A 24840-nucleotide genomic window follows, 5' to 3' on the forward strand; every position below is an offset into this window, starting at 1 on the left:
GAAAAAAAAAACACAGCTTTTGGCAGTGAAACTTTTAAAGCAAGATTTGTTGCAAAAGGTTTTTCACAAATTTCTGGAGTGGAATATTTTGCCACATTTTCACCAGCGACAAATTTAACGACAATTAGAATTTATTGCAATTTGCTGCTCAATACAATTTAAAAATACATCAAATGGATGTAAAAAATGCTTATTTAAATGCTCCGATTTACTGTGAGATTTATATTTACCCCACCCCCACTCCAGGGGGATTTAAAATGAAAAATAAATATTTCGTATGGAAACTGAATAAGTCACTGTACGGTCTAAAACAAAGCGCTCACAATTGGAATTTAACACTCCATAATTATTTAATAGAACAAGAATTCAAGCAATGTCCCGTAGATGTGTGCATGTATACCAAAAATATAGGTAATAAATTATTGATTTTGGTTTTTAAGTTGAGGATATATTACTCGTCTCAAATTCACAACACTTTTTTTTACATAGGCATCACCACTTATCAAGGCCCAGAGGCCACTCGAGGATAAGGGTTAAAGAGTGTGCAGTAGTCAATTGGACAATGTAGTAATCGATAGTAATTTAAATTCGATAGATTTGTTAACTTAAGTGGAACGGTTCATTAAAAACTTGTTCACGTTGGATTTGAAGATAACCATATTGTAGTCAGCTGGAAAGCAAAAAAAAAAAAAAAAAAAAAACGGAAGACGGTTCCACAGGCGTGCAGTTCTAAGAAAGAAGCTTTGTTCATGGAATCCACGTTTACGTTTAGGCACAGATAAAAAGTGAGGCGGATTATTGATAGTGTTTTCAGCTAGACGAGTGTTTCTTGTGAAAGTTTGGCGAGGAGGGACCATCAATTGAACCTCAGTCGAGCACTTGCCATGAAACTAACGATAAAGCAAAGACAAACTCGCAACATTTCTTCTGTGAAAAGAGGTTGCAGCGAAGAGAAAAGGACATCTACGAGGCTACGAAGTTTATTTTGAACTCTATCAAGGCTGAATGCCCTTTCTAACAGCTCCTGCCCAGATGTGACAACAATACTATATCTTGGGACGTACTTGGCTCTTATATAAATAGAGAATTGCATCAACAGTGAGATATTTACTATGCTGATAGAACGACCCCACCATTTTTCCAGTAGCCTTGGCAACAGATTTGATGTATACGTTCCATTTTAGATCAGGAGTAAAGGTCAAGCCCAGAAGCGTTTCAAAACATGAGGTCTCCCCAAGACGAGAACCATTCATTTCAATTGATGCCAGATCGGGATCAGAGTGTTGACGATATAAAGATAAAAGCTTGGTTTTTGATGGATGAAAAGTAACAAGCCACCTCTTTTTCCACAGTACCATGTGCTCAAGATCAGAGGTGAGAGAATTTTTTTTTTTTTTTTACACAGTGATCACCACTTATCAAGGCCCGGAAGCCACTCAGGGATAAGGGTTATTGCAAGTACATTAAGTTAGTGAGGAGATTTGCTGAAGTGTTTACTTAAGGGGGCGGTTCATTAGGAATTTGTTAACATTGGACTTGAAGACATCCAAGTTGTAGTCCGGAGGGAAGCAGGCAGACGGAACAGAGTTCCACAGGCGTGCAGTTCTAAGAAAGAAGCTTTGTTCATGGAATCCGCGTTTTGATTTAGGCACAGATATAGAGTGGGGGAAATTTTTCACAGTGGATTCAGCTAGACGGGTGTTTTTCGTGAAAGATTGGCGAGGGGGGACCAGAGATTGGAGTTCAGACGAGCATCTGCCATGGAAATAACGATAAAACAAGGACAGGCTCGCAACGTCTCTTCTGTGGGAGAGAGGTTGCAGGGTAGAGAAAAGGGCATTCCCCACTAAGCCACGAAGTCTATTTTGTACTCTGTCAAGGCAGGATAGGCTGTTTTTAGCAGCTCCTGCCCAGATATGGCAACAGTATTCCATCCTTGGACGTACTTGGCTTTTATATAGATAGATAATTGCATCAGTAGTGAGATATCTTCTGGGGCGGTAGAAGGATCCCACTATCTTTCCAGCGACCTTGGCAACAGACTTGATGTACGGAGAGAACTTGGTCCTTTACGGTCTTAGATGTGCTACCATAGATGGTAGTGTCATCAGCATAAATGTCTACGAATGATGTAAGGATGTGATTAGGAAGATCATTAATGTAGATCAGGAAGAAAGTTGGCTTAGGACGGACCGCTGAGGGACTCCAGAATTAATACTGTGAGCTTCTGATTTCTGCTCATCAGCCACTACTCTTATGAAACTATCAGAGAGAAATGAGAGGAATATTCTGTGTGGCTTAATTACCCTATATATTTTCATAACTTATTACATAATTGATAATTATATATATATATATATATATATATATATATATATATATATATATATATATATATATGATATAAAGCTGAACGTCTTTGTGTGTGTATGTATATATGTGTTTATGTGTGTGTGTGTGGTCACGAATAGGCTCCTATATGGTTGACGAATAGAAAACTGATCATATATAATGATAGAAGATGTATCGAGACACAGGAATGGGTATGTTTGATCTGGCAGAACGGTGGTTCATTAAAATTGTGGGGTCTGCATTCGCGCCTGGTCCACAAAGTATGGAAATATAAAATTTAAAAATGAAAAAAAAAACGTTTACAAGTGTTTTTGATATAGATGTAAATAATAATTCTTTGATAAGTATGTTTTAACTTAAATAGAGATGGTATAATAAAATTGTGGGGTCTCCATTCGCGCCTGGCCTCCATAGAATAGAAATAGGCACACACTTTAATAAAGACGTTTCATATCTATTTGCTCAAGTATACTTTGATAATTATGTTCCAGTTTAAAGAAATGTCTCTATATAAATAAAATGGACTCATTTTTTCCCGTCTGATTTTGACCTTAATAGGATTAAAAATCAAGATATTTCATGCAAATATAATATGCACAAACGGCACAACAATATCTGAGGTGTGTTATAGGCTTATTATTTCTCAAATTCCTCGATAATCTTAGATTTCTATACTTTTTCTGCTGAGAAGTCACGGCCAAAATCGGTTAAGATCAATGGAATAGGTAAAATATTTTCTCTCTAATAAATTCCTCCTCCCCCTGCCACCACTTAACACCGTTTGGGAATCGTTCACAAGGAACAGCTGAGAAGAGAACACCGGTTTGGCTTCGTAGTTCTTTCATGTGAAGTTATTTAAAATCACTAAACTAAGCTGCAGTGCTCTGTGACGTAGTGGTTAGCGTGCTGGACAATTCACATTATATTTTCACGTTCGCGCCGACCTACCGTAGTCGTTTTTTTTTTTTTTTTTTCCTAAACAACTGGAATGGACTTTTCTTGGTGGCCGAACTGTTAACGTTGCAGATGTTTTTTGTTTTTTTTCACACTTTATTTTCCTACTTTTACTCATGACTCCGGGTTTGATCCTTCCTACTTACCAACCATAACATTTTTTAAAACTCCCCCCCGTCCCGGAAACAAACACTCGGGCAACGCCGGGTACCCCCGCTAGTTGTGTAATAAAATTATTGGGTGTTCTTTCACGCCTGACCTCTATAGAATGGAAATATGTCGCAAAGTTTAACAAGTTTTTTTTTTAATATAGATCCACAAAATATTGTGATGTGTTTCAGTGTGAACAGGTATGGTATAATAAATTATGGGGTTTATCTATTTTATTCTTACTTTCATCATATTTTGCTTTGGTATTGATACCCCCAAATTCGAAACTATCTCTTTACAACCCTTCCTTTTCATAACCTATCATACTTTCATAAATAAGAGTCCATTTTCTGTAGGTTGTTTTTAACCCAGTCAAATACGGGGACTTTTGCTAGTATATATATATATATATATATATATATATATATATATATATATATATATATATATATATATATATATATAAATTACAATAAGTTTTCCAAGGTAATCAAAATGGTAAACTTAAAGTATATTATAAATATTAATATGTTAATATTTACAAGTAAAATAAACTCAGCCAGATGTAAAAGCTCAATAAAACCGAAAAGGAAATAGAGCTTATAATATGAACAAATGATTAATAAAACATGTTAAAAGACATATTGAAAAAGAGTTAAAAACATATTTAATTTTAAAAAAGGAAGCACAAGATAAGTGGATAGTCCTTAATCCGCGGAGTTTCGAAGAAATAATCTCTTTCTCATCAGAGGGCAGGAATTAGCAAAATGCAAGATCGGATTTTGCATATAAAATATTTAATGAAACTACAAGTAAGTCACAGATCTTACTTGGTTAAAAAAAAGGGTGAGGTAAGGGGAACTGGAGGCAAAAGAAAAATGATAAAATGATTTCACATGAATGGATAGTCCGGTGAAGGGTAAAAATCCAAAAATGGTAAATCCAAAACGGTCGAATTTAAAATTCCAATCCAATGGGTAAATTCCAAATGGTCCAAAATAATCCAAAAGGCAGAGCTCCTTGGAAAAAAGCGCAAATGGAATGAATTCCAAATCACTAAAAGAAAAGCATTGGAGATAAAATTTAAAACACGTCTGTCAAGGCTGGATGAATCAAAAAAGTTAAGGTTTAAAAAAAAAAAAAAAAAAAAACCCGAAAAGCGGTTAAAGTTTAAATTTGAAAAGCAAGGTCAAACTGACCCAGACAAAAAGCGCGAAAGTTAGCGTTAATAATTAGGTCAGCTTAGATATGCACGTGAAAGTCCCGAATTAAATTAAGAAAACTGATCAGAAGAACAAATAAATGGCCAAGTTTAAGAAATGGGGCGTCTGTTATAAAAAAAAAATTGAAAGTAAATAAATAAAAAAATATAAATAAAAAATAGAAACTTATATATATACACACACATACATATATATACACATAGATATACATACATACAGACACACAAATGCACACATGCATGTATATACATACACACACGCATATAAATATATATACATATATGTATGCATATACAATAACACACACACACACATATATACATATATATATACAAACACACACGCATGCATAAATACATACACATATCCAAAAACATATAGAAGTTAAACAAAAACATACATACTTACATACAAAATAAGGGGAGGGAAAGGCCGGTATCTACAAACTCCGGAATAAGCCAAATAAATGTGTATGTAAATGCATATAGTGAAATATAAGTAAACAAATACATAGAATAAAAATGAGTAGGTTGATGTATATATTTAATTAATAGGTATACTTATACAATAAAACGGAGACAGCAGATGGAAAACCGGCCAAAGAAATAAAGAAAAACAAATAAAATTAAAAATATAAAAAGCTTAGAAGGTAAGATTATTAAAAAAAAATTATGGGAAAAGATATATATTTGAAGGGTTAAATTAATAGCTATGTGATTTCAAATTTACCATATTTAAACTTGGACATATGTTTGCTATAGGAGATCAGTTCGTTTTTAGAGTTCATTATATTACTACTTTGAGGGGAGGTTATAATAGTTATAGCAAAAGTAGTAATATAATAAACTCTAAAAACGAACTGATCTCCTATTGCAAACATATGTCCAAGTTTAAATATGGTAAATTTGAAATCACATAGCTATTAATTTAACCCTTCAAATATATATCTTTCCCCATAATTTTTTTTTATATATAATCTTACCTTCTAAGCTTTTTATATTTTTAATTTTATTTGTTTTTCTTTATTGATATATGGTTTCTATAGAAATGTACGCTTTGCAGATATTTTCTATTCTTTATGTATGTCGATTTTTTTTAATCAAAAGTTCGATGTTTTTAAAGATATAATAACAGAACATATATAAATAAATAACGTTTTTGCTAGATTCTAAAGTTCAAGGCTGTATTTTCTTACTAATCATTTTTTCAAAATAAAAATGTTTGATACCTAAAACAAGATGGCGTCTCACTCTAAATAGTCCAATGTGAATTGCTTTTTGTTCTGAATTTTACATATTACATCGCTATTGGATTGGGGTGAAATTATAATTCTTTCATTCTAGAAGGATTTCTCCATATCACTGACCAACGACAGAGTAGATAAAGTGTAATATCAGAACAGTTTATCAAGCTTAAGTTTGAACTAAGTTTTTGTACTACGCTTAAGTTTGGAATAGTATTTTATTTTATCTGACATGCTTCAGTTTAAATTTAATTTGGTCCTTTATTTGCATCCCAACAAGGACAGACTTAGATTGGGTTTCAATGTGGGTAAAATCCAGTTGACCAAAAGAGGAACTCTGCATTAGAATAAAATAAAAAATGTCCTTAATCTAGAACTCCCCCATCGCCAACTGAAGACAGAATAGATGAAATTTAGCGCCAGAACAGATACCATACTTTGCTCCTAGCTAAAAGACAAAGGAATGCAAGTTTGGGTTCAATTACACTCTTATAACGAAATTCGGAAAACGAAAGAAATCGATTAAAAACAATAATGAATGATATCTACTGAGATTTTAACAACAAAAAAAAACAATATCTATTTAAGTGGCAGATCAGAAATATTTAAATATTAATGAATTATTTATAAAACACGAGTTATTTTTTTATCTTTATCGTAAAAACCCATTCGCCACATTCTTTGGGAACACATGACATACTAACAATGATCATATATTATTATCATGATATTCGGAAATAAGATTACATTAAAGGGAGGTCACTCTCATATTCTTGTCCAAGGTTGCTAAATTGTCCTATTAGGGCCAAATTGTGTTAATTTAACTTTTAAAAGTATTATTTAGCCCTTATTCGAAGCGTGACGTACAGGCACAACCACCACTTGAAATATATATATGAACATCTCATACCGGTTGAGCATTGTAGTACTTTAAAAAATTAATCAATCATCTACAAGAAGCCAACGAATAAATAGCCAGAGAAGTTGACTGTACTATTTAACAATGTATGTCATCAAAAACATACTGCTCATTTATATATATATATATATATATATATATATATATATATGCTTATACGTATATATATATATATATATATATATATATATATGCTTATACGTGTAAAACCAAGTAAACCATTAAAACCAAGTAAACCATTATCGTATACAACGGGTTTTCAAGTTTACTTAAACATTAATGCTGAATATAAAAATTGTCCAATTATCAGATATTGGTTTTGAAAACCCATGAGATGAAATGTTCACAAACAGATTCTATCAAAAATTAGTTGAAAATGGTCTTAGTAGTTGCTAAAATCATAAAATCAATGTCACACAGAAATAATTTTGTGTGACCAAGGACGATTTCAAAAACCGATATCATGTCTAATTTTCCACTCGAGGATTGGAGTAAGTATTGAAAGATTTGTTTTATGAATAGTGCGGAGATTATTAAAGTCTTGAGGAGACTTATTGCGATTCGTATACAAGACAAGACCAGCGATCCTGGTCAACTAGAAACCAATGATAAACGGCTGAAGCAATAAACAAAACAATTAGTAAATTACAAGGAAAGGAGCAGATTATGCTGGAAATCGGATAAGACTTGCTGTCACTCAAATTCCATGGAATACCACATGTTATTATCGGTTAAAGATCACCGATAATGCCACATGTGAAAACACCTGAGTAAATATATATATATACATATATATATATATATATATAGAGAGAGAGAGAGAGAGAGAGAGAGAGATTAAGCCACTCTGATGAGTCATAGACGACAAAACACGTGTCACTAGATAATTATATTTTAAAAATAATACATATGCCGCTCCCCACGTGAGGGTACCAATTTGGTTAAAGGGAAAATTATTCCCATCTCGCATTTAGGTAAAAAAGTGATGGTTGTGTAGTTCCAATGAGAGAAAAAATGTATATTTAAAAAAGTGTAGTCATCAAGAATTGCGGGGTTTTCAGCCTTTTATCATTTTTTTATTTTGAAATATTTTTATTTTATTTTTATAACGCGTTTCAAGCCTTGTCCAGCTCTCTTCAGATATTTTTATATAAAGTTTTTTTTAAGTGAAAGTTTGACATATTATTTTGGAGAACATTTTAACTCCGACAACACTGAATGTGTTTTTCAGAGAAATAACAATCTCAGACTTTTTGTCACCAATATTCAGTGTATTCCCAATCCAAACACACATAGATGCAAGTACTTGGTCACCCATCCATGAGTACACGCACACACATAAACAAAAAGGGAAAATAAATAACAGATGATATATACGCACACGCAAGCACACACAATCACACACACATACATATACATACACACACATATATATATATATACATACATGTATATATCTACACACGTACATACGCATGTAGGCACATATACACATACGCATATACACAGAAATACATGCAGGAGCATACATATATACACTCACCTACATATACACATATACACACACGCATACCTCCACCCACCCATATATATAAATACACACACACACATATACATACACACGTACCCCCCACACACCCAATAACGCACCACACATATATTGATTAAAGTTTTCTTTGTCTTTCCCAATCCAAACACACATACATACATAATACATGCACTCAGTCAGCCAAACATAAGTACACGCACACAGAAACAAGATGGAAAATAGATAACAGATGATATATATACACACGCACACACACAATCACACACATACATATACATACAAACACATATATATACATATATGTATAGACACACTCACATACACACGCATATGCATGTAGGTACATAGGCACATACACGCACATACGCATATATACAGAAACACTTGCAGAGGCATACACATACACACACATATATATATACACACATACACAAAACCATACATCCAATCACCCATATACATACACATACACATACACACACATGGACTTCACTCTGTTTGAACTCTACAACAACACACTGAATATTGGCGACAAAAGTCTGAGATTGGCATTTCTCTGAAAAACACATTCAGTTAAAATATTCTCCAAAATAACATTTCAAACTTTCACTTAAAAAAACTTTATATAAAAATACCTGAAGAGAGCTGAACAAGGCTTGAAACGCGTTATAAAAATAAACTAAAAATATTTTAGAATAAAAAATTATAAAAGGCTGAAAACCCCAAAATTGTTTATTGCTACATATATATATATATATATATATATATATATATATATATATATATAATTTCAAGTGTTTAGTCCCAAAATTGGCAGAGGAGTTTGGTAGAGTTCTGAAAAATCAAATCGTTGAACTTTGACCCCTTAACAGCAAAATTTCTAGCGGAAAACCGATCACAAATATTTTCCCAAATTTTAGTACCATGTATATCAAATTTCGAGACTTAATATTGACAGAGTTATCGCGTAGGGAAGTGTACACAGACACACACACACAGTCACACACACAGACACGTTCACTTTTATGGATATATGGATAGATAGATAGATAGATAGATAGATAGATAGATTTGATGCAATACATAGTAACGATTTAAATAGAATATAAAAAAAAGACTCATGCGCCACCACCGAGAATCTAAACCAAAACGTTCAGCTCACGATTTATTTTGCCTCTGCCGTCAATGACTGGGCTATGAAAAGATGTTTACTGCAAGGCTAAAAATTAAAACATGAACCAATAGCTACTACGTTATGCATTCGTAATGCCTTCACCTGGCAAATTTCAATTTTTTTTAATTTTCACACTTTTGCACCGATTTTTTCAGGCTAAACCACAAATATAAAGTTTTCTATGGATTCAAATACTTTATATATGAAGTTTCATGTCCGTAGAGAAAAAACACTAGGAGGTATTTAATAGACAAAATTTGTTAAACAAAAATATATACGTATACATAAATATATATGAAAACAATTTTGTATTTACCGTAAACTTTTTACGCAAATATTATGCAAGTATAAGTCATGTAGAATATCTGCATGAATATAATTACACGTAATAGTTAACTAAAGATGATTATCTCATTAGAAAACCGAAGCAACCAATAGGGAATTAATTAAAATGACTGTTTATAAGAATATGAAAATTAGCTAGATTATTTACTACTGAATGTAATTCCACAACCCATATATGAGAAAATTGTACTTACTTTTTAAATGAATAGAAATTTAATATAAATATCACAAAAAAGAAAAACGAATTTATAGAAGTATAAATAGATTGACTAGCATTTTAGCCCGGCGTTGCGCGGGTGTTTAGAGGTGTATGTTAAGTAAATAAAAAAGCAGTCAATTTTTGAAAACTTTGACCCTTATTATGACCCCTTAAAATTAATTGTTTTGGGCTGAAATCTAACTATTAAGTTAGATCAATATCCAATGAACCTATATCTAAAATTTCAAGTGTTTAGACCCAAATTTGTCGGAGAAGTTTGGTAGAGTTCTCAAAGGTCAAATCGTTGAACTTTGACCCCTTAACAGCCAAATTTCTGGCCAAAAACCGATTACATAGATTTCCCCAAATCTCAGTACCTTGTATATCATATTTCGAGTTGGTAGATTAAAAATTGACAGAGTTATTGCGAAGGAAATGTACACAGACAAACACACAGACAGACACACAGACACACAGATACGTTCACTTTTATAGATATACTAGCATGGGTTCCCAGCGTTGCCAGGTATTTGGAGGTGTATGTTGAGCAAAAAAAAAGCGGTCAATTTTTTTACTTTGACCCCTATTATGACCTCTTAAAATTTATGTTTTTGGGCTCAAATCAAGTTATTAAGTTAGATCCATGTCCAATGAACCTATATCTCAAATTTCAAGCGTTTAGACCAAAAATTCTCGGAGAAGTTTGGTAGAGTTCTCAAAGGTCAAATCGTTGAACTTTGACACCTTGACAGTTAAACTTCTAACCGAAAACCGATGACATGGATTTTCGCAAATCTCAGTACCCTGTATATCAAATTTTGAGCCTGTAAACTTAAAATTGACAGAGTTATTTCGTAGGGAAATGTACACAGACAAACACACAGACAGACACACAGACAGACACGTTCACGTTTATATATATATATATATATATATATATATATATATATATATATATATATACTAGCATAGGTGTCCGGCGTTGCCCGGGTGTTTGGAGGTGTATGCTGAGAAAAAAAAACGGTTAATTTTTTAAATTTGACCCCTATTATAACCCCTTAAAAGGTATGGTTTTGGGCTTAAATCAAGTTATTATGTTAGATCCATGTCAAAGAAACCTATATCTAAAATTTCAAGCATTTAGACCCCAAATTTTCGGAGGAGTTTGGTAGAATTCTTAAAGATCAAATCGTTGAACTTTGACCACCTAATAGCCAAATTTCTAGCTGAAACCCGATCACGTGGGTTTTCCCAAATCTCAGTACTCTGTATATCAAATTTCGAGTCTGTGGACTAAAAATTTACAGCGTCATTGCGTAGGATAATGTACACATACACAGACAGACAGACAGGCACGTTCACTTTTATATATATATATATATATATATATATATATATATATATATATACTAGCATTTCAGCCCGGCGTTGCCCGGGTGTTTGGAGGTGTATGCTGAGCAAAAAACAAAAAACAAAAAAAATCAAAAACGGTCAATTTTTTAAATTTGACCCCTATTATGAACTCTTAAAATTTATTGTTTTGGGCTCAAATAAAGTTATTATGTTAGATCCATGTCCAAGGTTCCTATATCTAAAATTTCAAGTGTTTACACCCCAAATTGTCGGTGGAGTTTGGTAGAGTTCTCAAAGGTCAAATCGTTGAACTTTGACCCCTTCGCAACCAAATTTCTGGCCGAAACACGATCACATCGATTTTTCCAAATCTCAGTACCCTGTATATCAAATTTCGAGTCTGTAGACTGAAAATTAACAGGATTATTGCGAAGAAAAATGTACAAAGACACACAGACAGAGAGACACACAGACGCGTTCACTTTTTAATATATATATATATATATATATATATATATATATATATATGACCTTTAATCCTAGAAATTTTCAAATACAGTATAACGCCAATAATTTGAACATCCGCTTCGTACAAATTAGAGGATGTTGTCTACGTTTCGTGATAAAAAATGTGCTGGAGTTAACTTTAATTTTCTTAGAATTAAGAAATAGTAAATGAAATTCATTGCTATATGATACTTCAATATATATTGAGTTGAGTTTACGATATATTGCAAGTAAGAATTATTACATATTATTACCTGGAACAAAAACATTGAAAATAAATTAAATCTACTCTTACTTGTTAGGTATTTATTACCTAAGTTATCATCTACAGAAATCATACATTTATGTAAAATACAGTTTTTTTAGTCATTCATTAAATGAGTCTCATTGCAGTTTCATCGATTTTCATTGATTGAACTCTCGGGCGCTGCCATTGTATTCCGTAAGCGATCACGAAAATCTACAATTTCTTGGTTCTGTAGCTTCTTTATGATTATATCTCTTCGGAATGACATTGCTTGGAAAACGTATTGTCACTAAAGTAAGGATTTTTTTCTAGAAATTTTATAACCGTCTCCACAGACTTTTCTGCATCATCCATGATATTACTTCATCAGAGTGTTCTTTGTTATTTACATTAGGGCCAAGAGAATGGGAGCTGCGCTATTTTCATCACCATTACTGCCTTCAGGATATTGATTAGTAGTTTCCTCATATTGTTGCACTCACATTTCAACATCATTTGTGATTTAGGAACAGCGTGGTTGGTCGGTAACCGTTTGGTTTCAAGAATTTTTTTAGACCAGATGTATTCTCTGATTCTTTCACTTCAGAAGCCTTTGGCGTTGGGCATAATTTACCCCATGCTTTTGTTAATGCGCGTTCCTGAACTTGATTCCGTGCACTTGCTAGAGAAAATATGGCATCTTTGATAATAAAATGGCGCTGAAAATCGCTTATACTCGCGGTACTATTTATCATATTCATCATGACATCATTTATGTAGAAACATTATAAGTTCCAAATAATCCCTTGATCCATAGGTTGGATGAGAGAAGTCACATTAGGTGGTAAGTAGCACACAAAAATATTCCCGCAAGATGACACTAGTTCTGACTCAGGAGAATGTGCTCTACAATTGTCCAACAGAACCAAGCAATTTGAATCAGGTTTACCTAATTCAAGAAAACGCCTCTAGACAACTGGCACAAATTCTTGCAAAAAACATTTTTTAAGCAACTGTTGATTCATTCATCCATTTCGTGAATAATAATAGGATACTGGCAAAGGCGAAACTCCTTTCAATACCCGGGGACACTTTTATTTGCTGATGACAAGAAGCTGAAGTTTATGAGTTCCAGAAGCATTAGCGCATACCATCACTGTTAGTCTTTCTTTATTTAATTTGAATCCTTTTATTTTCTGCTCCTCGGATTCGGCTAATTTTTTTGTAGATAAGCACTTCCAATTTTCGCCACTTTCACTAGCGTTGTAAACATCCTCTGGTGTTAAACCATAATCGGCAATTATCGTCTTGAATTTGTCACAATAATTTGATGCTGCGTGTGTATCAGCAGACCGTTGTTCGCCTGACATTGTTAGTTGTCTTATACCATGTCTACTCTTAAAGCTCCTAAGCTAGCCTTCACTGAATTTCATATGTTCTGCGATATTCAACTCTTCCTTAAGATATTTTGCTTTAGCAATTAACATGGGCCAAGATATTGCTACACCTTCATTCCATTTTGCTGCAAACCACTCATGCAATATTCGATCTAATTCAACTTGCTTTGGTCTGTGAAGAGTCCTTCTTTTGATATGTCTTTTATTTGGAGAGAAAGGAGCAGCCTTCAATATTTCCTCCTTTTCCTTTTGGATGTAAAACAGTGTACTCCTTCCAATCTTATAATCTCTCAATATAACGCTATTTTCAACTCTAGCATCTAATTCTTCTATAATTTGACGTTTTTCGAGTAAAGTCCGTGTCACTTGTTTTCTTTTAGAGTTGCAAGCCATTGTGATGGGTTGTTTTACACTATTTTAAACATAGCAATCTGAAAAAAATTACAGTTAGTGTAAATTAATTATTAATAGCTAATCTACATTAATTACATAGTACCAATATTAACATTTCTGTGCAATATGTGACTAAACCATGTAAACAGTTTTACTGCAACTCCGCATCAAATATGCTAATACAATTTCAATGAGGAGACAGTTCAAGTTTAGAGAAAGTCCAGGTTTAGAAGAAGTCCAAATGAGAGGAAGTCCAACTTTAGAGGAAGTTCAAATAAAAGGACTTTTATTGTACATCTTTAATAAATTAGTTTTTATTATGTATTACTCTAAACAGTTTCCATGTTTTTAACCAGCTTTTATCTTCTTTAATTAAAGAAAATCTTAAACTGTTTTTTTCCGAAGAACATATAAACTGTCTCTGATGAGTTGTTTGGTATTTCGTCCGCTATTTATCGAAACCCATGCAACACACAATAAAAAATATGATAGAATAATGTGAATATATATTTGGCTTTGAAATGTTGTCTACAAATATATATATATATATATATATATATATATATAGTAATTTATAAAATATATATGGCGATTAAGCTACACTGAATATTCTGCGTTTCATCCAACTATAGGATTCGTCAGGCTTATGCGCGAATTCTGTCGTTGCTTCTTGTTTTTATATATGTTGAGGATTTCTAGTCGGCCAATCAGCTTTCTAGTATCCACCGCGCCCCTTCCTACCAGCCAATGGGCATGCATTTTATCAAACAAAGGATCTGTTTTAGAACTAGGTTAGTGGTTTTAGGTAGTCGTTCTCTTTTTTTTATATACATATAAATATACCTATGTGCACAAACAATGCACAGACATATACATATATACACACATATATATATATATACATATATATACATATACGTATGTGATCGTTTATGTATATTCATGTTTATTTAATTTATTTATTTGTTTTTCCTATTGTTATTGTTAGTTTTAAAGCTATTTTGTATCGCTATCCTAGAGTAATGATTGGCCGACTAGAAATCCTCAACATATGTAAAAACAAGAAGCAACGACAGAATTCGCGCATAAGCCTGACGAATCCTATAGTTGGATGAAACGCAGAATATTCAGTGTAGCTTAATCGCCATATATATTTTATAAATTACTAACTAGCTCTACCTACGTATTGAGCACTTTTGAAGTAAATACTTAAAGTTTACGCATAAATCTATACTTTCGTATATTAAATTTATGCGAATAAATGAAGTAGTTATATATATATATATATATATACACACATACATATATATACGTATATATATACGTATATATATATATATACATATATATACGTATATATATATATATATATATGTCTCTGTGTGTGTTTGTATATTTTGGCATAAGTCATTATTCAAGCATGTCAGATTGAAATAAATAAAATATAAACTAAAAAAAGTAAAAATAAATAATTCGCCCCTACCCGTCCTGCACCCACCTTTATAACCAATATAAAATAAAAAAAAATACAACTATAAATACACCAAGCATCAATAAAGAAAAGAATGACAACAACTACTCCTAAGAGCTACAGGTACCAATAGAAAGTGCTTGATAAGAATATGACCGAACAACAACAACTGAGTGACATAATATACAACTCGCTAGCCGAAATAAGCTCGGAAAAAGAACTCAGCCGTGTTAAATTTGATATGCTTCACTATATATATATATATACATATATATATATATATATATATATATATAGTCGTAAGTTATATATATATATATATATATATATATATATATATATAGTCGTAAATTATAAAATATATATGTCAATTAAGCTACACAGAATATTCCGAGTTTCATCTACGCAAGTATTCTTCAGGCTAATGCGAAGAGTTGTGGTTATCTCGCTTTTCTATACATGCACATTCTATTGAGTTTTTAGTTAGCCAATCGCCTTCCTATTTTCCACCGCGCCCCTCCTAATCAGCCAATGGACAGGAACTTGCAGGACAAAGGCCCAGTTGACCTTAGGTTCAACTCTTTTGTTTGTTTTGATATTTTACCATTACAGATTGAAGGCCTTCCTCTAGTGTTTTTGCCATTTTCTTAGATATGTGTTCATTTGTTTTCCCCTCTGCCTGTTATAGAGTGTCGTCAGCAAATATACTCATCTCAGAAATAATTTTATCAGGGAGGTAATTCATGAACATTAGGAATAATAAAGGTCCAATGATAGACTTCTAAACTATACTCGCAATTATATCATATTGTTTAGATGTACGACTGTCGATGAAGAACTGCATTCTTCTCCTATTTAAGAATAATTTATGTGAAATATTCGTCCAGTGATACCGTAAGATCTGATTTTCCTGATAAGACTATCGTACCCAACCATGTCAAAAGCCTTAGATATATCTCCGTCCAGTGTGTAGTATATACGTTCCGAGTTTACAGTAAGGATATCTGCCGTAGAACGAGCTTGTCTAAATCCATATTGTTGGTCAGTCAGAAGTTTACCAGCTGTTAGGTGATGAACTAGAGCTTGATTAATTATAGACTCAAATATTTTAGTGAGAAGCGGAAGGAGGCTAATGGGGGCGATAATTTGATGGGCGAGTTCTTTCGCTAAACTTCTTGTAAACTGGTACTACAGAAGCAGTTTTCCAGCAGTCAGGAAAGTAAGATTCGTTGAATAGTTTGGAGAGGACTGGAGCAACTTCAGCGGATCATTTTTTCATTAGCACTGGCGGAATGAGATGGGTTCAAATGTTTTCGAGCTTTCTAGGATTTTTATGATAACATGTACTTGAAAAGGAATGATTTTCAGATTATCAAGTTTGGCATCTGTCCACAAAGGAAAGTCAGGGAGAGAATGGTTTGCTGGGCCCAATGTGGAGTTTGAGCAAACCCGACTGGTAAGTTTGTTAGCTATCTCGGTTTCCGTGCAAACAATCTCATTATTATTGGATAGTGGGGGAATTGTCGAGTACCTATTATTTACTACACTGTTGTAGATTTTCCAGAAATTACGGGTTCCTAATTTCCGTGCTTCGATGCGTTTTCTGGTGGTTTCATTATATTCTCTCTTAGCTGTCGCTATTTCTTTCTTATAATTATTTCTAGCTTCTAGAAACTTTTGTCTGTTTGTACTGGACTTTTGCCGGTTTAATCTGTGATTGCCTTTGGGCAATGGCATCTGCACAAGTAGAAGTAAATCATTGAGGAAAGTGGAGTTTGCTATACAATTTATGCGTGGGAACGTGTGCTTCAATTGCCGTTTTGACTATTCAATGGTCTCATTAGGCACTCTTCAGCGGGAAGAGAAAAGATGTTTCCCATGGGGCATCTGTGATGAGATCCCTGATAGCTTCCCAGTCAGGCTTCTTATAATATTTTGTCGTTTTGAGCAATAGCTCTTCAGTTTTGGATCAACGATTTAGGGCGATTTCTTCCATTATCACGGCGTGATCAGCATTCCCGATTGGGCTATGAGCATTCGGTACACAATCATCTGGAACTGTGTACAGAAATAGATCTATTAGTGAGGCATGTTGATATTGCTGATCTGGGAATCGCGTCGGAAACGTAACCGTCTGTGATAGGGAATGTGATATAAAGAAGCTATATACGTTATGCTACTTACTATTTGATACAACCGAGATGGTGGAAATCTTAATATTTCGAGATAACATCACTTTTTCAAAAGCAGAGAGTCAAAAGAAGGTCCTTAAAAAAAGAAAAAAACATTGAAATATTGTGAAGGCTAAAATAGTCGTACAATTTCTGAAAATGAGTAAATATTTGTGTATCTACCCCTATTAACGTGATATCGTAAAAGAAAATGATAACGTATATATATATATATATATATATATATATATATATATATATATAAAGCTAGCAAGGTACAAAGATATAGATAGACAGATAGATAGGTAGATAGATAGATAGATAGAGAGAGAGAGAGAGAGAGAGAGAGAGAGAGAGAGAGAGAGAGAGAGAGAGAAAGATTTATAGGAATCCACACCTACGAAAGTGTCCAATCAAATTCTACACTTTCTGCCTATTCGTCTTTGACCGTTTCATAAAAGAAAAGGCGACGTCCGTATCTGTTGATAAGACGAACCGGAACATTAGTGAAAACTTGTCGAGTGTGTTTAGAAGTACGAAATCGAAGTCAAGAAATGCCCCCTAACCCCACCACAAAAGAGAGAGAGAGAGAGAGAGAGAGAGAGAGAGAAAGATCAATCTTTAACTTGGCGCGGTTTTCGTTAGCTGAATATAACCTGTTGCATCTGTAACTTCAGATTGCCGTTAAAAACGCTTCGGCTGGCTGTATGCAATTGCACTACGCCTTCAAGTCATAACAGTAAAAGAAAAAAAATAAAGAGAGAGAAAAAAAAACGATAAAGAAGAAATACATAAAGACGACTCCAGACATAGAAAGGTTCAATCCAGAAAGTTGACTGTGTCTAATTACGGGATTACAGTTGGTACAATTACATTTTTAGTAATAGCGTCGTATCGTCTGGTTCGCCTTGAGAACGTAAATTGCTGTCGATTTTAAGGTAATTATTCTTTATTTATTTACAGCTTCATTAACATCTGTGTTATAATCATTTTTGTTCAGGTCTCTCTAAGAAGAGTATGGACTGTACTTTTAAGAACAATTATTGTATTACCTAAAAACGTGGACTCTCACAGAAAATAATCTATATTTATAGGACATTAGGTATGTTTATATGTTTATATATTTGTATGTACATTATTCCATTCTAAACTATTTAACCGATCATTATGGATTATAGAACAATGTTACTATGTTACGTAAGGAGTGGTAAGTTGGGATATATTTGGTTTAATTTTGTTTTATTGAACAGATATAAAAAGATATATTAGTGCAAAAATAATGCCTTTTTGGACGTTCTACTCCCTCTCTCTCTCTCTCTCTCTCTCTCTCTCTCTCTCTCTCTATATATATATATATATATATATATATATATATATATATATATATATATATATAAACGACATTATTTTTTTCATCAAATAGCAATGAATTAATAAATCTGTCTATATTATTATAAAACTGAACGACCTTGTAACGAGTGTTGTAACCAACATCCCGTTTACGACTTCCGGTTGCGCATGCGTACATGAACATAAACCCATAACAGCGTAAACAAAGAAACACAAATCGCTACTCTTGCAGAATTTGACCTGCTCACTAAAATATTAACGTTATTATTTATAAATTATTTAATATAGGAAGGTTGAGGATGTTTTGCAACTATTCTTTATTACAAGTATACTGTCGCAATTTTCTTACAAATAAATCAATTTTTACCCATTGACAACGTATTGTTTTACTGCGTACATTTTCAGCATCCGAATTGGGTTTTTTTCGCGTTTAAATTATCTAAATAATTGTTAATACTTTCTGCATTTTTTTTACACCGTTCATTTCTGTATTACATTTAAGTTACTTTAACACAATTTTCTTACAAATAAATCTACTCTAACCTTTGACAACCATAAGAGCATTTTACAATGTATTGTTTTACTGTGTACGTTTTCAGTGTCCGAACGGTTTTTTCGCGTTTAAATTAAACGATATATCACATTTTGAATAGTAAAGATTTACCTATAAGTATGGCAAACCACTTATAATTCAATGGATGTAAGTTTTTTTTTCAAAAATAAACAATTATAAACAGAAGGACTCATAGAAATCTACCTATATTCTTTTTTTCATTTTTAATATACTTTCATAGAAATGTTTCTGTTATGTCACAAAAACTATTTTCTTTACATCACAAGTGTCACGCTCATACATTAATTCCATGGCTAATATAACATACTGACCCAACGGGTCACGGGTAGTCTAGTATAATGATAAAACTCTGTGGACATTGCGTACTTGTTTGAATCTTGTCTTCACGATCTGGCGATTCAATCTTTTAAAAAGGGTAGGTGAATTTATGTATATATATATATATATATATATATATATATATATATATATATATGCATTTATGTATATATATATATATATATATATAGTCTGTTAATTATGCAAACATTATTGTTTACATATGTACATACATGTTTCAGTGAATCCTAATTCAAAGAGACCACGTCTTACATTCATTTTTATAGGACATTCGGGTGTGCTTTCCGATTTGGAAGCAAGTGGGGTGTATACTTTGTGGATGTGAGCAGTAGTGATTTTGGAGGGAGGTGTGGTGAAATACGGAAGTAGAGGTCAGGGTTGAGGGAGGAGGGGGAAGTACGATCTTTGTTTTCTACCTGTAGCAGCGGGGGTATTGGTATTTTTTTTTATTTGGCGGTTGTTCATTAGCCTAAGTTTTCGGTTTGATCTGAGGTAATATTATGTCCTCATTGCTGTTAACTTCCCTATCTTTGGTTTCTATCCTTGTTCTTTTTTTCTTTTCTGGCGGCGACTACATTATCTATCTATTTTACTGTTAAGTTATATTTATATGTTTATGTTATTCCTCGCCTCTTTTATCCGTTCATTTTCTTGTCGTTTTTTTAATTATTTACTAATTTTTTTTAAATGGAAATCTTTTAGTTTTTTTGTTTGTTTTTTTTTAACGCGTGGTTTCCGTTTGTTTTGAATCTTCAACGTAGAATGAGTCCGTGTGTCAATATATTCCGAGGATTTTTTTTGATCTTATAAAATGAGGCTTAACGTTTTTTTTTTGTCGTTGTTTTTTTATATTCGCATTACAATATTGATTCGCCATGAATTCCATAATTCTGTTTATCATTATTGTCTATTAACTAGTTCTCACACAAGTCACCATCACAGATTGCACACTGAAAATAAATGGTTTTCCTTAGTGTCTGAGTGACATGTCCTTACAGATTCCCAATAGGCTCCATTTCTTTTAATAACCTTTGTAAATGACATGTGTTTTCGAAACAACCGTTTATCATTGACTTTCTTCTGACATGTATTGGTCTTCACTACAATTTGAATCGCAATAAACGTCCTCAATATCTCAGTTCTCTCCGCACTGTTTAAGTGGAGGTCTAATTAGTGCTCACAATATATATATATATATATATATATATATAAATATATATATATATATATATTTATATTTATATTTATATATATATATGTATATATATATATATGCGTGTCTGTCTGTTTATCCTCCTTTACATTTACAGCTATTTTGTGTGATATCAGCTGAGACTAATATCTTGCAGTTTCAGTTCACAAGGATTTGTTTTACTTCTGTTGTAGTTTTCTTAGTGTTTATACTTTATGTGCGTTGGTTGCTGCATTCGATGATTTTTCTTTAGGAGTTCAGTTGTTTTTATATCCTTGCCTATAGAGTCTTAGACTTTCCTTTAGTTCCAATTTCTCCTAGTTTTTTCCTACTTATTTTGGGACGATTCTTAGTATTCATAGCATTACTGGTGTTTATATTATACTGACACTCATTGCTCCATATTTCTTTGAATTCTTATTAGATAAGACTATTATTATTATTACTATTAATATTATTATTATTATTATTGGCACTCAAGAAGCTTTCACACAGGTTATCAAAGATCTCATTGAAAACAGCCTGTGGTGTTCCCTGGAAGCTGAGTGACAACAAGTCTCCCCAGATTCTCCAGTACTCTCCACCTTTTTCGATACCATTTGCCGGATGGAGAGTGGTGTCAAAAAGGTGATAGAAGCGGGGTACGAATCAAAATAACAGTTCTCCCCAGGTGGAGAGAGAGATTTAAAAAAGTGATAGTAGTGCAGGGGAGGGGAATCAAAACAATAGTAGGCAGCCCGGGGGGGTGTTAAATTTAAGAACTTTTTTTTTTAATATAAAAACATGTTCAGTTGTGTTTGTACTGTAATTGCTTGAGGTATTACCGTCTGTGAATTACTAGATTAAAGAAAATAATCATGTCATACCAAACAGTTAGTTTAAAGCAAACTTAGTTAAAAAAAAGTTTTATTTGAAGTTTTATTATTTTAAGTGACTTGAGTGAAATTCAAATGTATTTTTTTCTACGAAGAAATCATCTTTGCTGAGTTTACAATATTGTTTTTTCTATAATCAATTATGAAGTTTAATTAAAATACCGTAATATTCCAGTTTCATATTGTAAAAATAATAAATATTCTTAAAATATACACGCACATATAAATTTTCCAATCTTATAAATAAACTTCCTTCCATTAAACGAAAAAAAAACATTAAGAAATCTATGTGCGGGGTTTGAACCTGGACCACGTCATGCAAAATTAAAAAAACAAAAACAAAAAAAAAACACATAAATTTTCAAGTCTTATAAAATTCTTTGCAGTTTAAGGACAAAAATATTAAGAAATTTAGGTGCGGAGATTGAACCTACAGACCACATCACGCAAAAACTAAATATAAAACACTCACTATCAATTTACCCACAGTAGAATTTCACTGCCCATTGTTCTATCACTGTTGCTGTACGACTACATAGAAAAACATTTACCGATGATAGATAGGCCAATGGTACAATGTTCCACATGCGGGTAGTTTTAGGAAAGACGCCTTGTTCATGGAATTGGCATTTAGATTTAGGCACAAATAAAGAGTGGGGGAAAATCTTGATAATGGTTGTAGCTAGTCGAGTGTTTTTGTGAAAGTTTGACAAAAGGGGACATAGATTGGAGCTCAGACGAGCACTAGCCATGGAAATAGCGATAGAGCCGAGACAGACTCGCACTGTCTATTCTGGTGGAAAGAGTTCGCTGAAAAGCGAAAAGGGCATCACCTACTAGGGTTCGAACCTGGTTAGATGTGGCAACAATACTCTATGAATGGGCGAATTATGATTTCATAGAGATACAGAATACTTTTTGATACAATCAGTATCCTCCACCCCCAGCTTTGTGAAGTGGGGGAGTAGCAGTGTCAGGAATTAAAATAATGATTATCGGTTATTATCGGGGTTATTCTGAGACAAAACTCAACTAAGATTACTATACACTAAAGTTCTGTAAATTTTAAAGAAAGTTATTTCAGCCGTTTCGGAGTCTATCAGAAACGATCTCACACACAGAGACACAAAGTTGCATTTATATAATTGTAGAGTAGATAGATAGATAGATAGATAGATAGATAGATAGATAGATAGATAGATAGATATTATATATTACGTGGAATAATTGGACAAATTAACTGAGAAAACATAAATTAAAGAATAATAATAATAATAATAATAATAATAATAATAATATCGTTCATCGAATTTCGTCTGTGTTTGTTTACAATATCACGTCAGCTGATATTTGGGCTTGACGATGAATGCTCTAGAAAAGGTACTTCTGATTAATGTTTTAAAGCATTCTAACGAAGAATGATTAGTGGCGATTTGGTCTCCTTTTATTGTAAATTGAACTCATTAATAAGAAAAAAAGGGCACTTCTGTTCACCGTATCAAAAGCCTTAGTCAAATCAACAAAAACCTGATAAAGCGGAACACAGTGTTCAGTAAATTTCTCCTGCAACTGCCGAGCAGAGAAGATCATGTCCGTGGTTCCTCTACCCGGACGAAAGCCACTTTGGCTTTCTGGAATGACGGATAGACAAATATACTTTAACAATCTATTGAGTAGAACTCTGGAAAATACTTTGCCAACTGCTTCCAACAAACTTATCCCACGATAACTTCCACAGTCGGCCCTGGGCCTCTTTCCCTTGTACACTGATATAAGAATTGCATCAACCCAATCCTGATGAACGGGAACACCCTTCCAGACATCAGTGATAAGATGAGGAATTTCATGAACAAGTTTATCACCCCCACGTAAGAGGGCTTCCACAGGAATACCATAAAGCACTGGCACCCTCCCAACGTTCACTTCCTTGATTGCATCGCTAATTTCCTTCTCAGATGGGAATGCAGACATTTCATGGATAAGCTTCTGTTGTGATAAAAATTCATTGATGACGTCCTCATCAACATTAGCGGGGTTGTCAAAGAGATCAGAATAATGCTCGTCCAACGAAGGAGAATCTTGTTAGGATCCTTTTTAAGGGCAATTCCATCACTTGATAGTAGGAGAGATGTAGATAGTGTTTGAGGACCAAAAGCTTTTTTAAGCAAATGGTACAATCAAAAACCATCTGTCTTTGGTTGGCGAGTTTAGCCCACCACTGATTCTTCATTTTTCGGAGTCGCTTTTGGAGAATACCCTTGTTTGCTTTAAGTGAGTGTTGGAGGGACTCTCGACCTTCATGAGAGGCAGACAACATCTTATGGTGCAACACATTTTTAGCACTTAAGAGTTGAGTAATTTCAGAATCATTATCATCAAACCAATCCTGATGTCTAGATTTGCGGAAGCCAAGAACATCTACACTTATTTCATAGATTGTATTTTTAAAATTCGCCCACGACCCATCAAAATCAGCAGAATTAACTACGGACCGAAGCCTTTCACGTACACTTGGATCACTCAGCCAGGACAAATCAACCCGCCTGGGAATCCCAACACCACCCAACCTACACTTCCTCATTATACAGATTTTCAACTTCTCGCGTACCAAAAAGTGATCTGTGCCGCATTCAGCTCAACGCATAACATGCACAATACAGACGCCCCGCAAATCTGCCTTCCTGGAAATAATGTAATCAATCAAGTGACCTTGTTTTGAACGAGGATGGGTCCAGGTAAACCTATGGACCTCTTTGTGGCTGCAGAAAGTGTTATAGATACCAAGATCAAACTGAGTGCATAGATGAAGAAGATACAGACCATTACTGTTGACCCTACCTACACCAAACGGACCGAGTGAGTCCCAGGTATGATGGTCCTTGCC

General features: G+C 33.4%; 1 protein-coding gene across 2 annotated transcripts in view; it reads left to right on the forward strand.

Moving 5' to 3' along the window:
- The first annotated feature begins 18123 nt into the window (after positions 1-18123).
- LOC145278017 (monocarboxylate transporter 9-like) overlaps positions 18124-24840 on the forward strand; it is an 83358-nt gene continuing 76641 nt past the window's right edge. The window contains exon 1 of one of the 2 annotated variants that reach the window (XM_080130210.1): positions 18124-18564. The gene's annotated coding sequence lies outside the window, so the exon portion shown is untranslated. The remainder of the gene's footprint in view (positions 18565-24840) is intronic. The other variant, XM_080130209.1, reaches the window with a different exon arrangement.

This window comes from Euprymna scolopes, chromosome 6 (assembly GCF_053919585.1).
Source record: "Euprymna scolopes isolate OS-2025 chromosome 6, ASM5391958v1, whole genome shotgun sequence".
Classification (NCBI taxonomy): domain Eukaryota; kingdom Metazoa; phylum Mollusca; class Cephalopoda; order Sepiida; family Sepiolidae; genus Euprymna; species Euprymna scolopes.